Source organism: Centruroides sculpturatus, unplaced genomic scaffold, assembly GCF_000671375.1.
Source record: "Centruroides sculpturatus isolate CEXI.00-Female unplaced genomic scaffold, Cexi_2.0 scaffold602, whole genome shotgun sequence".
NCBI lineage: Eukaryota > Metazoa > Arthropoda > Arachnida > Scorpiones > Buthidae > Centruroides > Centruroides sculpturatus.
The window spans coordinates 47,450-62,298 of NW_019384890.1; the positions used below are offsets into that span (position 1 = coordinate 47,450).

Below are 14,849 nucleotides of genomic sequence, written 5' to 3' on the forward strand. Positions count from 1 at the left end.
TCTGCTGCTTGCTTGGAATAAAATTTCTTGTATTTTATATTAAAATGATAGGCAAGCAATTCTGTTAAAAGCACTGGCACTGAACGTTTCGCTTCATGCAGTCTATTTTGCAACTTTTTTAAAATGATGTCAATCCCGAAAATCTCGGGATTAGGAAAACTTAATCCCGAAAATTTCGGGACTGAAAAGTGGTCGGGATCCCGGGATCCCGATTTTCGAGATCCCGGGATCAAATCCTCTACTTGTAATTGACTATAGAATAAGAAAACCATAAAGTAATTTGCCTATACAAGTATATGTATAGGCAAATTACTTGTACTTGTATATGTAGACATTGAAATATCCTAGTTTAGTTGTGAAAGTAATTTAAATACAAATTTTTTTTTATCTTGTAAGTGAGAAACTTTACGGAAATAATATTTAAGAGTTACATGAATATAAATATGCAAGTCATTTCTCCTCTTCCTCCCCACAATCCAGTTTGGTGTAAGCTAGGAGGCAGTCAACACAAAACTTCTCCCCTTTCAGTCTGTCTTTGTATTTTATAGTGTTATAAGTTATCTAATTACTAACTATGTTCAATCAAATTGCCATTCTTCCAATTAGAAGCTATTCCTCATTATCAGTGCAAAACATCAAAAAAAAAACAATTCCCTAAGAAATACGTCGTAACAAGGTTTCTACACTAATAAACGTAACTCATTATCCCTGTTTGATAATTATCATTCAGATCATTAAATGCTTACTTGGAAAGCTGTCTGGCATACTAATATGCACTTTTGTTTTGCCATTAATTAATAACTCTTCTTAAAGACGTGTTAACATTGCCGTGTTTCGTTTAATAATGATTACAACTAATGTTTATATGAAGTAAACAGCTAAAACTATTACACGAAAATGATTAGAAGCTTGCCAAACTTACACTAAAAGTAGTACATGGAGGATACGTGTCTCACGGACAAAACGTAATACAGAGAAGACGCGTGTGAAGGACCCTGTACCACAAATTGTACAGGAAGCCATGACCTCAGACATGATGAAGACCCATAATAAAGCATACAATATGGAATTAAAGTACTTTAGGAGCCAGTGATAAGGAGCAGTGGGCTTCTCATTGCTAGCTCCTGAGATCCTAAATAAGAAATATTTGGAAAAACTTCAACAAAGAATAAGTATGACGATCTATCAAAACATGGCCCTCCCCAAGATTTTTACAGTTTTGGACTCAAAACTTCGAGAAATGGAAAAAAGTCGGGGGTTTTCTGTATGTGTGGATGTTAGTATATATGTGGGGGCACGACTTTGTTCGCCCTCTTTTAAGCTTAATAACTTGTCTTTTGTCGAAAATTTCTGACATTTTGCAAGGAGGTTAGTGTATTAGAGGGATTCATGCTATTAAATTTTGGTGGTTAAAAGTCGAGCTAGTGGGGAGGAAAAAAAAACACGGAGTTACGTGTCATGTCTCGACTGGGGTCGGTCTCAATGACTTTATTCGTTATTAGATTTTTTTTACATAACCGCAGCAATTCGTTGTTTATTTTAGAAAACAATTAAGAAATCATTTCATTTTTTTTTCAATTTTACATTACATCCCTATTATACTAATGCAGTAAGACTACAGTCGACCCCCCCCCTATAACACTGCTGATAATTCTGTTTTATATGAATTCCATGTTGTATGAGTCACTTAGGTTTTACAAATAAGTAAGCGGTTCACAGCCCGGCACACGTATTTGTAAAATCTAAGTGACTCGTACAACATGGAATTCATATAAAACGGAATTATCAACAGTGTTATAGGGGGGTCTACTGTAGTTTTATTAACAAAAAGACGATGTGCAAATGATTTTAAACATATTATATACACAAAATAATCTGTATAAAGCTATAAAATATGTTAAAATATATAATATTAAAAGATTATTTAACAGATTATTCAAAAAAAATTTATCCTCCAGGAAAATTTAATTGTTAAATCATGTCAGGATTTTCAGTTTTCTTTGTTCTTCAAAGATGTATAACACGATAAAAATATCTCAGAATATTCATGAGTTTATTAATATTACTACGATAATAATTTTTATATGTATTATTTTATATACAGGGCAGTCCAAAATTCAGTTAACCATCTTAAAGCTCTTCTATCTTAAGCTATTTATCCACAAATACATACACACTTTCTCTTCGTGTGTACGCACATAAGGAGTAAAACATTAACTTAAGGTTTAAAATTATAAATTATAATAAGTGAAAAATAAATAATTCATTTAATTTTAATGGCTTTACATTTACATAAAAAAAAACAGTAACATTTGTAAATGGAACTGGATCGTTATTCAACAAAGAAACCAATAAGATGCTATAACCCCACCCCTCTTAAAAGTCAAATTTAATCAAAAATACACATAAAAATATGTATTAAAACAAACAATTTAAAGCTTTTAAGTAAATTATCTTTTGCACAAACCGTAACACGGCTTTTAAGACTGTATATAATTAACAAAAGAAGCAAAAATCCAGCTTTGTTTAAGAAAAATGTCTCTAATCTTCATAACCAGATTATAATTTATAATGCGAAGATTAAAATAAGAAAAAGAAGAAAAAGAAAAAAAAAAGTATCTAACCTACTTACGAAAATTCATAAAAATTCCCTTTCATTATATTACACATAAAGCAGAACAGAATCTAAACTAGAAGAGGGGGAAACTTTTTCAAACCCTCATCCCATTTTAAGGGATCTTTTTTTATTTAATCAGGTCTAAATTTTCGTATTTTCTAGCTTATAGCTAGGTCTTTGACATCGAAGGTCGAAGTTCAGCCTTTGATAGTTTACAGCTAAACTGTCAAATATTTGGAGGTGAGGAATCTGAACCATCAATGTCACTATAAAACTATAAAAACGTGCCTGATAAAACATAGGTTTAATTCCTCTCTCGTAAATTTTGATTTAAAAATGAATGCTCCCTGTTTTCTTTTATCATATACAAAGCTATATATATACTTGTATAGTAAACGTGAACAGTTAAGTAATAGCAATATATTCTTATGACCCTTAGTGACCTTCTATTGTAAACACTTCTACACCTTTTGTTCGTCTATTGTGTTTCGTGTATAATATAATGAAAGGAAAACAATGTACAGATGTACACTAAGAAGACAATTAAGCAAGATTTTAATCAAATATTTAACAGGAAAGTTTATTAAAATTTACTTTCCGTCAAAGAAATAGCATTAATCACACAACGTAATTATAACACCTGAGTTTAAAATCGTATACTTAAATTAGTTTCTATGTCCATTTAAGGAAACGTAAAAATTAAGTATTAATAAAAGGGATTAAAAATAAAAATTTTCGACGATTAACCTATATTTATATTAATATTTTTAATATATATATTTATATTTAATATTCTAAATTTTTCCTGCAAAAATATATATGATAAATTGATTATTTTTTTTTTTTTATTTTCTTCACCGGATTGTTGATAATAGGAAATTGGTGGCATTAGGTATGAACAATTTAGGCTCTTGCCTAGGGCCCTGAACTTTTACGGGCCTCATATATGCATAGATATATCCTTGTTGATGCTCGATTTTGCTTAAGTACTAGCTAAGAATTTTAAATATTGTACAAGTATCGTATATTGAACAGGCCCTATCATAGTTATTAGGGCCATCCTCTATCATAAGATATGTAAGGCTCTTAGGGTCGTGTCTTACCACAGGAGGCTTGAACTACTATTAGGGCCGGATCTTATTAGAGGAGGACTGCACCACCATTCGGCTCACATCTCACATTTATGGTGCCTCAAAAACATTTATAACTTGTTAATTTCATTGTGTATTAACGAAATTTTTTAAAACTTTAGCTTCTTTAATATAGTAGAAGCCTCAAAAAAGGCCTCAAAGCTCTGAAAAGTCTTCATATGGTTTTAACTATATAAACTTGAGGCCCCGAAAGTCTATACATTCTTTGTAAGGATATTATTTAACCTGTGTAATCAGTTTATTGCTTAATAATTTTTAGGCTTTCATAATAAATTTATATAAAATTATAGCATATATTCAAAAGATTTGTTATATAATTAACAAATTAATTCTAGAAAATTTTATTTACATAATTTTTTTATAGAATATTCAAGACGAAGCAATCAGGGCATCATTTTTGTCTTCGTGTTTTTTTTTTTAATTTTATGCCCACAAAAAAAAATTATTAGAAAAAACTTAATTAAGATTCTGATGCTTCGATGTCAGAAAAATTCAATAAAAAAACCCCCCTCTAATTAATGAATACTCAATTATTTTTTTTTTAAATATTCGTTACCTGTTCTTTGTTTCAGCCAGACTTGTTTTTGTCACTATTTTTGTTACTTGTGCTACATTTAGAGCTGTGATATAACCTTAAAATGTGTTACAATCTATTTTACAGGCTGTATAAGGTTTATAAATGATATTTTTTTAATAAAATATATATAATAAGTGTACATTAAAACATTTTTAAAATAGTTTCCGTACATAATTAATACGGAGAAACCTAAGATTGTTGCTCACCCCTTTCAATTGCTTATAGAATTGCGGTTTTTTTTTTTAATATTTCAACCCTTTAGGGAGCTAATCTATGTCTATCTTGAACATTAGTAGGTAATCAAGGGTTCGCACCCCACTAACAGACTGGCTTCGTGGAGTTTTCCCGTTTTCTTCGCGTGTCTCGACATCTAAACAATGCCAACTTCCCATAGAAAGTCTTCAAATCCCATTAAACCAAACCAACCCACTGTGAAGCTGGAATAATCCATAATTGGCGTGGATTGATTAGAGAAGGCAATGAGGACTTTCTACTATAAACTGATTCCTATTTAGGTTGAAGAAAACTCAGAAAACTCCACGTGGCCAGTCCGTTAGGGAGGCGAACACGCTACCAACCACCAGTGTTTAGAGGTTTTATCCAATCGGCCACTGTAACAGGAAGTGAGAAACTTATATGTAAAAAATATAAATTAAAAATGAAGTTTGAGATAATGTCAAAGCAACAAAATTGTTAATAAAATGCAAAAAAATCAGCATTTTCAGGTAGAAATTCCACTTCTAGATTAAAAAAATAACAAAATTAGCAATGAAATTTGTCGAAAATGCTTAATAAATAACTAAACACCGTGACTAGTTTAAAGATTACATACCAAAGAATTTAACATTTTACAACAGTAACGACATAAATCGTGTAAATACCCTTTTTTTTTCTATTGATGTGTACATTAAGATGCGGTTTGATTCGTTTTACGATGGATCGAAAAACAATAGAAATGTATAAATTACGTTATTTATGTCAAATTAAACTGCATGTTACTCAGGCAATAAGGAAATTTCTCGGGTTGTAAATTAACGTTTATAGACAGCAGATGTCCTAATCTCATCTGTAACGAAAGGCATTTCTTCCTGTAGGTTCATTTCTTGTTGGTATGTAATTTACAGGAAAGAAATCCTTGTATAAGGAAGGCATTTTGTGGTATAGATTTTAAAATTTTACAATAAAATCGCTTTATTATTACGATTTAAACTATTCAAATGTATCATTTTCGTGTTAAAATTGTAAATTAATAACCACTTATCGATATTTAATTGATAATATACAAGTTTAATGTTAAAAATAGCGTGTTGTGTGGCTTCTATGGTAGGAATTTATTGCATAAAATTATACTATTTGAAACGTTGTTACATATGTATGTTTCGTTAGGTTTCTACAGATGTAGCTATAAAATAATCCATTGAAAAAACCCCTCCAGAACTACTTAGTTTCTTGCTCTAGTCTGAGGTTCTGTTAAGGTACAGTACATCATCTAAAGCTTATTTGCTAGTGTACTAAATACTAAAAAGCTTTAAAACAAATTCAAATGATAGTAAAAGTACAAGGAAGTGTGTAAAATATGTATTATGATAATTTTAATAAACTGTCAAGTCACAGAAGCACATACATCAGAGATAAATCATTAACGTTAATTACTTTCCTGTATACAAAACATAACTAAGCGAGAATACCCGCGAAGGGGTACGAGTTAATTTATGAGATTAAACACACCGTTTAAAATAAGATTTCCTGGAAGCACTCTAACCACACACACACACACACACAGAGAGATATAGACCTTCTATACACTCCACCCTTCCTCTACAAAATTAGTTCATGTTTGTTCTAAATACCTGCACACGTCGAGAGCACACAATAGACTTTTATCTTGTCACCCGCAGTTCACTCTTTTGAGAAAAACTGCAAGCGGGAGATGATCTACAACAAAGAATAAAAAGGTTAAGTAACTCGATATCGATACAAAGAATTGTAAAACCAGTTCATCATTTATACGAGTTTTGCAAATTAGAAGCGTTACAAACTCAAAAGTACAGGGCGTTGACAGTTCTTTATTTTTTTTTTTTTTTTAGGTTCTTGTATAGGGATGATTGGTTACAATGTAAAAAAACGAGGTCGATATAATGTATAGATGAAGCAAAATCATCTGATTACATCATAATTATTATTCTGCACGTTTTTGTTTTAATTTGTTCTCGCTCTAATCCAGATTCGGCACTTTCTCATGGGCGTTGGCCAGAGATGACAAGAATTGCCTAAAGAAGAAAGGATTGAATGACGACCTAAAAGTTTTAATTTCTCAGAAGAGAAAGTCTTTTTCTGTGTTAAATGATGTCTGTTTACAGAAATGTGTCAGTTGGCTGATGAATACAAACAAGATCAGTTCAACGGTTCGTTAGTGTAACGATTCGATCGTTCAGAAATTCAGAAAATTCATCAAGTTTGACAACCATTCATGTTAAATTTTATAATTAAATTAAGATTATTCAATAAATTAATCATACTTAAATACTAAATCCTCGAATCCTAAGCTGTTTTACTCCCAATTTTGAATTGTTTCGTGATCAAAACCAGTGGTGCATCCACAGGAGGGGGTCAAGGGACCCAGAGAAAAAGTAAAAGAAACTTTCGGCTCCTCCAAAATAAAATCCTGAATGCGCCACTGAAACCAAATATAATATAATCTAGCTTTTGGCTAAGCTATATAACAGGCCCTTCTCCATCCACACGTAAAAATGTGAGGCCCTAAACTGCAGTTTATTTAGCTTATGTACAAATCCGGCCTTGATAATCAGCATTTGGTGGTTATTCAACTTTAAAATGATAATTTTTTTCTCTATTTTATATTAATTTTTGTATATTTTTACATAAAATATAAGCAAATCTTTAAACATTTATAGATGTAAGAGCATCCATGGCTCGTGGATGTGCCACTAATTCGAAAACCATTAGAATTTTGGCTTCCAAATGCTCTTAAAACATTAGTTATTGGCTTACAATCTGACGAAAATTGTCATCAAAATACTGATTTTATCACAAACTAATCCTCTCGATTATAAATTGAAATAGTATAAATCGATAAAACTAGATAATATGTAATACATAAAACATAAGGATCGACATAGAAGAAACTTAGTCTCAGATAGAATAAGATCTCACGTCCTTCGAAAGCACGCAGGATAAACGAGGACAAATTAATCCTGTCTATTACGCCAGACAGGATAAGTGTCTTCGCAATAGTATTGAAGACGTGGGATCGTATCCCACTGAGCCAAACTCATTTTTATCTGTCTAGAATCTCAGTTAGTTGCTTTGGGTGGACATGTAGTTTGTATATTCTATTATGGTTAACACTTATAAGTGTCATTTCGAAATTTGTTAATTTTATGGGGAATAGCAGACTTGAATATCAATAATTTCTAACCCACGTTAAGAGCAATCAAGGATTATTTCCATGTTTCCTTATTATAATTACTTCAAGGCATAGCTTATAATGAGCTTCCATTATGTGTTATTATATTGTTATATAAAGCCGGATTTGCATATAAACTAAATAAGCATGCAGTTTAAAACCTCATATTTTTATTTGTATTATTATTTTATGAAGGGGAAGGACCTGTTATGTATTATATCTTATGGTTAATTAGAATGCCATGAAATTGCTTAAATTTTAATAATTTATGAACACTTTAACATTAGAATCATAAAAAAATTCATCAAATTTACACATTAATCCGAGCGTCACTAATTAATCTATTGTAAAGATATAAATTTCTCACACGTGGGAGCGACTTTCATTATATAGGTACTTAATTTAATTATGAAAGTTTACACTTCTAATAAGATCAACACTAGCGGAATTCTAAAAAGATTAATCAAGTATAATATTGATTTTGATGTTAAATCAACTAATGGAAAAGCTTTTACTAGACATGGCTTCTGGCAATCTTTATCTCAATCTTTGACATAATAGTAATGTATCTGAATGTTAATACTTAGTTTCTCCTGTTCGATGTAATCAGTCATATCTCTGTTCAAAGCGTGTTTATGTTCTTTTCCTCAAAATCAATCATTATAATACATTTAGTAGTTTTACACAATTGAATTTCTTAATTTCCTCTACTTGTAAGCATTATGCGACATTATAGATGTATACGGCTATCATTATATTTTTAAAATACGTTTATTTCGCTGTTATACTTTTAAAATAGCCATATAATTCTTTTATACTTTAATAAATATATAATTTAATGGCCCAACATAACCGATACCTTAAAAATTCCTGAAGTACTCGGTCGGATTCGAACCCGGATCCCCTACAGAGAAATATTGAAGAACTGCAAGGTAAGATTTAAGAATTACTTTGCAACTTGGCTATATCATTGAAAGAATTCCGTATTCGTGTGCCGTAACAATTTTGCGATTATGTGGTTACATAATTCTCTGTATAAATCACATTCTGTGACCATACAGAATGGCGTACTGTTCAAGGGCACCCGGGACAAAATCTGTCCTGAATATCAGCCGTAACGTTGAAAAATTGTGACTGTGTTCTTACACTAAGTCTATAGCAATGTATCCATAGCATTAAAACCTGTGGCTATGTATTCATCAGTGACCATAGCATTAAAGCCTGTGGCTATGTATTCATCAGTGACCATAGCATTAAAGTCTGTGCCTATGTATTCATCAGTGACCATAGCATTAAAGCCTGTGGCTATGTATTCATCAGTGACCATAGCATTAAAGTCTGTGCCTATGTATTCATCAGTGGCCATAGCATTAAAGCCTGTGGTTATGTATTCATCAGTGACCATAGCATTAAAACCTGTGGCTATTTATCTGTATGTTTCCATAATTTAAATTTTCTAAAACAACACAAAAAACTAAAAGTTGTTTCAGCATAAAATGTTTAATTGTAACACACAGAGAGAGAGAGAGATGAACCTACGATTCTTTAAGAAAACCTAAGATTAAACTGCATAAAATAAACAGATTTATTCATATATTGTTACACAGCTGTTTGATTTTTAATATAAAACAAATATTGAATTAATAAACAGGGCTAACAAAGAAGATTTTAGATTACAAATTCATGTTAAGTTTCGAAAATTATGATACGCAAAGATTAATGATGTTTCCTTTCTTTTTTTACTTCTTGACTGCCTGATCTGCCTACGTTTTTCGAATTAATAGATATAAGGGCAGAGTACAACTTATCCTATTTCACTTCAGGTCACGTTGATCAGACACAATCACGTAACGTTTATTCGCGTGTCAAAGAGGAAAAAAACGTATTAAATTACGATTTACACACATAAATAATAATATATTAATACATGCCTTTATTTCGGTTTAAAAATAATCAAAATATTCTGATAAAAAAAAATTTATATATATAAAATTTCGAAATATTTATATAGAAAATGTTCGGTTAAATATTCAAAATTTCAAATATTTAAATTTCCACCAATTAGAAACTAAGTTTGTGTCCCTCTCGTGGTGGTTAAGCTAATTAAATATTTAACGGGTAAAAAAATTTTTAAATTATCCAATCGCTAGCTTCTTAAGCAGCGATTGGATAATTTTAAATTCAAATTTAAAATTTTTATACATAACTGCTGTAATACGTGCATAATTTATTTTTTTTACATACAAGTCGCATATTCACTATAATTTATAAATAAAAAAGAACCAAACACTGTTCTTTTCTTTAAAATATAAATTTTTAAGCATGTTTATACTATAAAAATTCGTTATTATTTCAAATTTAAAATGCTAATTAACCTAAATTTATAAACCATTAATGGTTTTGCTTAGGCCTATATTAATACAAACAAAGCAATAATGACTCGAAGTATTAAACATTAATACATACAAATTATACAAACTTCTTCTAGTATGCAAGATTAATTTTTTTTTAGTTTAAGCTGGAGATCATAAATTTGGGTGCAGATTATGCAAGCTTACACTAAAGATAATACAAAGCTTAGGCTGAAAATAATACAGTACAAAGCTTATGGCTGATGATAATACAAATTTAGAATGTACAGTACTTATACAAGATTATACTGAAAATAATACAAAGCTAAAGTTGTAGATTATGCAAGCTTATGTTGTATCAATAGCTTATACAAGCTTAGGTTGAAGTCTGAACAAGTTTAGGATAAGAATTATACAATTTAGGTTGAAGATTATGCTGATTATCTCCATAATAAATCAGTTTGTTACGCAAATTTTTCATTTATGCTTAAAACTCCATTACTGTTATAAAAGATACATAATTAATGTTTCAAGTTTACATGTTAAAATCTACACGCTACATAAATTATAATAAAAATCGCAATAGTTTAATCATTTTACTACACATTCTTTAATTTGCAACTTGCATAACTTTATATTTACGTTCACCAACTTTACATAACTTAATGGTGTAAATACGTGTAAAGCAAGTTTATTGTACAAAAAAATACCTCCATAAAAATGATTAATTACGACATTTCTTTCTATATGTAGCTGGCAGTTTTGAATGCATAAACAAGCCCTACACTTACGCAAGATGATTGTATAGATTTGCATACAGAATGAATCTTATCTGAGGGGATGAGAGAAGGAAAAAAAAATTGACGGCAATTACGCAAACTTAAAAGACTTTTAACGAACTTTTATCGTTGCGTAATTGAGACTCTTTTTTTTCTGATGTAAGCTTTAAAATTCTTTATCGATAGATAGATAGAAATGCTAATGCTCCACTTTTACCGAAAAAGGTTAAAGGACGAGAGGCCCGCCCCTCGAGCAATCCAAGATAGCAACAACTGACCTGTTTCTACTTCTGTATTCTGATTTTTTCACGTCATCCACCCTTCTTAGTGGCCCATCTGTCAAATATTCGTTATGTCTCACACAGAAACAAAGGTGTGCCCGACGATTAACGCTTCATTATTATCGCATCTTTGGCATTTGTAGGAAGTTAAGATGTACAAAAATTGTCCTGTTTTAATAGATAATGGCGCGTGCAAACACACGTGTTTATTTAAATTACCTTTTTTTTCTCGCCTTTGAAAATATAACTCTTAAATTCTTGTCTAATTTTTTTTATATTTCTTTCCTCATTTAAATTACGGAAAAATCCACATTTAATAGTAAGTTTGGCATATCAATTATTTTATTTGATTCGTACCTGAAGTGCAATATTTTCCGGTAAGATGACGGGATGTCGAGCACTTAAGGTGTCAAACTACAGCTCTGAGGAAACCGGGAACAAATCCGACAGTTATTTTGTATCCGGCAACGTGATACGTGGGCGATCTGCCGAGTGGAAGGGCTTTCTACGGGAAATCGGGCCCTATTTAGGTGAAGAAATCACGGAAAACATCACGTGGCCAGCCCTTTGGGGAGGCGTGAACCCATGACCAACTAACTACCAGTGTTCAGTTAGGCCGCTGGTAGGCACGAATCCCCAGGAATTTTCTGGGGATGGTCCATCCCGGATATGTAGGGTCCCGTCCCTCACCATCTAGTACTGATAATGGAATTGATTTTTAAAAAGGCCTTGTTAATACCCACACGATAGAATCGGCAAAAAATTAAATATTTTCTTGTAAAATGGCTATTTTTCTTGTAGATTATTGACAAGGGTACACTAATTTTAAATCATTTCGTCGTTTCGTGCTAGAAACGATTATTCAATATTTGATGAAAAGGTCAGGCGGTATTATGATGAATGTTAAAGATAAAATCGTGATGACGAGACTACTTTAAAAAAAAATATTCATGTCTTTGGTTTTTCTTGTTTAACTGTTCACTTTTTATGATGTCCTTCTTACGTCTTAATTTTGATTGTCGTTATCACGAACAGTTCCTTAAATATAAAATTTAATGAGTCAATTTTACATCTCTATGTAACAATTATATAATAGTTTATGAAGTTTTACTCATATAAAGCTTAATGTCCCTGCTCTCAGGGTCATCAGGCACGTTATTATGACCCACCAAGTTTGGACTATTATTTTGGCCAATCCCATTTTTCTCCCCAAGAAATGATCAAGTTCTATAACTAAGATTCTAGATAATAGCTTAGACATTTCTTGGAAAAAATTGGTAGGCTGTAATGTGGCTTCCTATCTTACTTGTCAATATTTAGTCTAGGTCTAATACTCGATACTACTAGCTAGAATCCTATACTTGTAGTATAAAGTATTGCATATAAACATTATGTAAAGGCTTACAAAAAAGTCTTTCAAATGCAAGGCATGCCTAGGGCTTCACACAACCTAAAACCGTCACTGAGGACAAAATAAACTTCATTTTAAAAAAGCTCTGTCATATCGTTTTTATTTTATAGTAGTAGATTATTTCAGTAGTATACATGCTTACAGTCGACCCCCCTATAAGATTGTTCATTTTTCCGTTTTATATGCATTCCATGTTGTACGAGTCACTTAGATTTTACAAATACGTGTGCAGGGCTGTGAACGGCTCACATATTTGTAAAATCTAAGTGACTCGTACAACATGTAATTCAGATAAAACGGAAAACTCAACAATCTTATAGGGGGGTCAACTGGTATAATGAATTAGTGTGCAGAAGTAAAGAAAAAAAATGAAAAACAAAACAAATTTAAAAATTAAGCAATTTAAAACTTTATAAACACTACAAGATTATCATCATCATCTAAAATTTTATTAAATATTACCAAACCTTTAAAGTTGTTTATTATTATTTTGGGTGTAAATTGAAAATATCACTTAGAATTCTTTATCGTTTCCAAACTGGTATAATGAATTAGTGTGCAGAAGTAAAGAAAAAAAATGAAAAACAAAACAAATTTAAAAATTAAGCAATTTAAAACTTTATAAACACTACAAGATTATCATCATCATCTAAAATTTTATTAAATATTACCAAACCTTTAAAGTTGTTTATTATTATTTTGGGTGTAAATTGAAAATATCACTTAGAATTCTTTATTGAGATTCAAAAATCTAGAAGAATGTTCTTTCTGTAAAATATTTAAAATTAATTAATTTGTTTCACAAATAAAGAATTAATTTAATTTAAATTACACTGAAATGAGAAAACACTTTAAAAATTAAAAAAAGCATTATGTATTCTATAATATTAAAGATATTATTTTATATCTTGTATAAAGTTTTACTTATAATAAATTTATATTAAGTAAACCTTGTTTCAGGTTTGTCCACATATTTTTAGATCAAATAACTAAAGTCAAAGCAATGTAACTTGTATCATTAACATGTCAAAATGTTGATAAAAGTAGAATAAAGTGTTTCTTTGTTTAAATTGGTATAATTTTTTAAGTTTTATATATATTTATATATAGGTGATCTGTCTCTCATGTCAGGTCCTGTCCCTCAGATAGGGACACCACTATGCCACCCTATTGGGGCTCTGGTCAAATCCATGATGGGCATAGAAAATAAGGCCCTGTATCCACAACAGTCCAAAAAAATCCTGTACTTATTTATGTACAGTACTTACTGCAGGACCATATTTAGAACTTCTATAGCCAAGACATAACATATGAGTCTTTTTGCAAGGCACATAATTAAAGTGTCAGCAGGCATGTGATATGCAAACTCAAGTTTCATTTATACATATTCTTTATTGAGTGAGATCCTTCATAGTACAAAGCATTGCAGCTTCTTTAGCTTACATGTAACATCGTCTTAAATACTTATTAAAATATATTAGGCTCTTTTCCATTGTTACACTGTAGATTGTTCAGCTTCACTAATGCAAAATTTATTGTCTTGTGTATTTATTATTAATATATCAGCAATAAAACGTCATACAAATAAAACTGCATTATATAAGAAATTATCAACATATTTGTAATTTTTCTTATAATATTTAAGATAAAATATAAATATATATTTTCATTTTACCATGTTACAAGATTTATTTTAAATAAATTTAAAATATTTTAAATACAGATAACACTTCTTTTGAAAGTCAAATTATCTTGTATTAACTATTCAGGATACTTTCATTTTCATATATAAGGAAAATATGGAAAATTTAGGTTAGTGAAAGCCGAAAATGCTTCCTCCTCTTTCACATCTACTTTGAGTGACAGCAATGGACGATAATTATCAGCAAATTGAACTTAAAGAATTAATTCGTGATGTGCGGTATATGAAAAAAAGTATAGTAACAATAGCATACTGTATAATTTTGTGCAATTAATTTATTCCTTGTAAATTAAAGGAAATTTTGAATTATGTAGTCATTTCAATCAAGTTAAAATTATTAAATAAATAAAGATTAATGACTTCTGAGACCACAAGTTACCAAATATTCTTTCATAAATTAAAAACTGAACTTTAATTATACTTTTAAACTGCTTTATATTATTTTTACAGGTTCAAGGAATACACTTCCATTTAATATTTATAAAAGACCCTATCAAAATATCCCTGCATTATGTAATATACTTATCTGTCTATTCTATTATCTGTCTGCGGA

The 14,849-nt window shown here is 30.4% G+C and overlaps 1 long non-coding RNA gene across 1 annotated transcript in view; it reads right to left on the reverse strand.

Moving 5' to 3' along the window:
- LOC111631212 overlaps positions 1-12,367 on the reverse strand; it is a 35,771-nt gene extending 23,404 nt beyond the window's left edge. The window contains exon 1 of the long non-coding RNA XR_002757659.1: positions 11,181-12,367. This is a non-coding gene — a long non-coding RNA (uncharacterized LOC111631212). The remainder of the gene's footprint in view (positions 1-11,180) is intronic.
- Between the last annotated feature and the right edge of the window lie 2,482 nt (positions 12,368-14,849).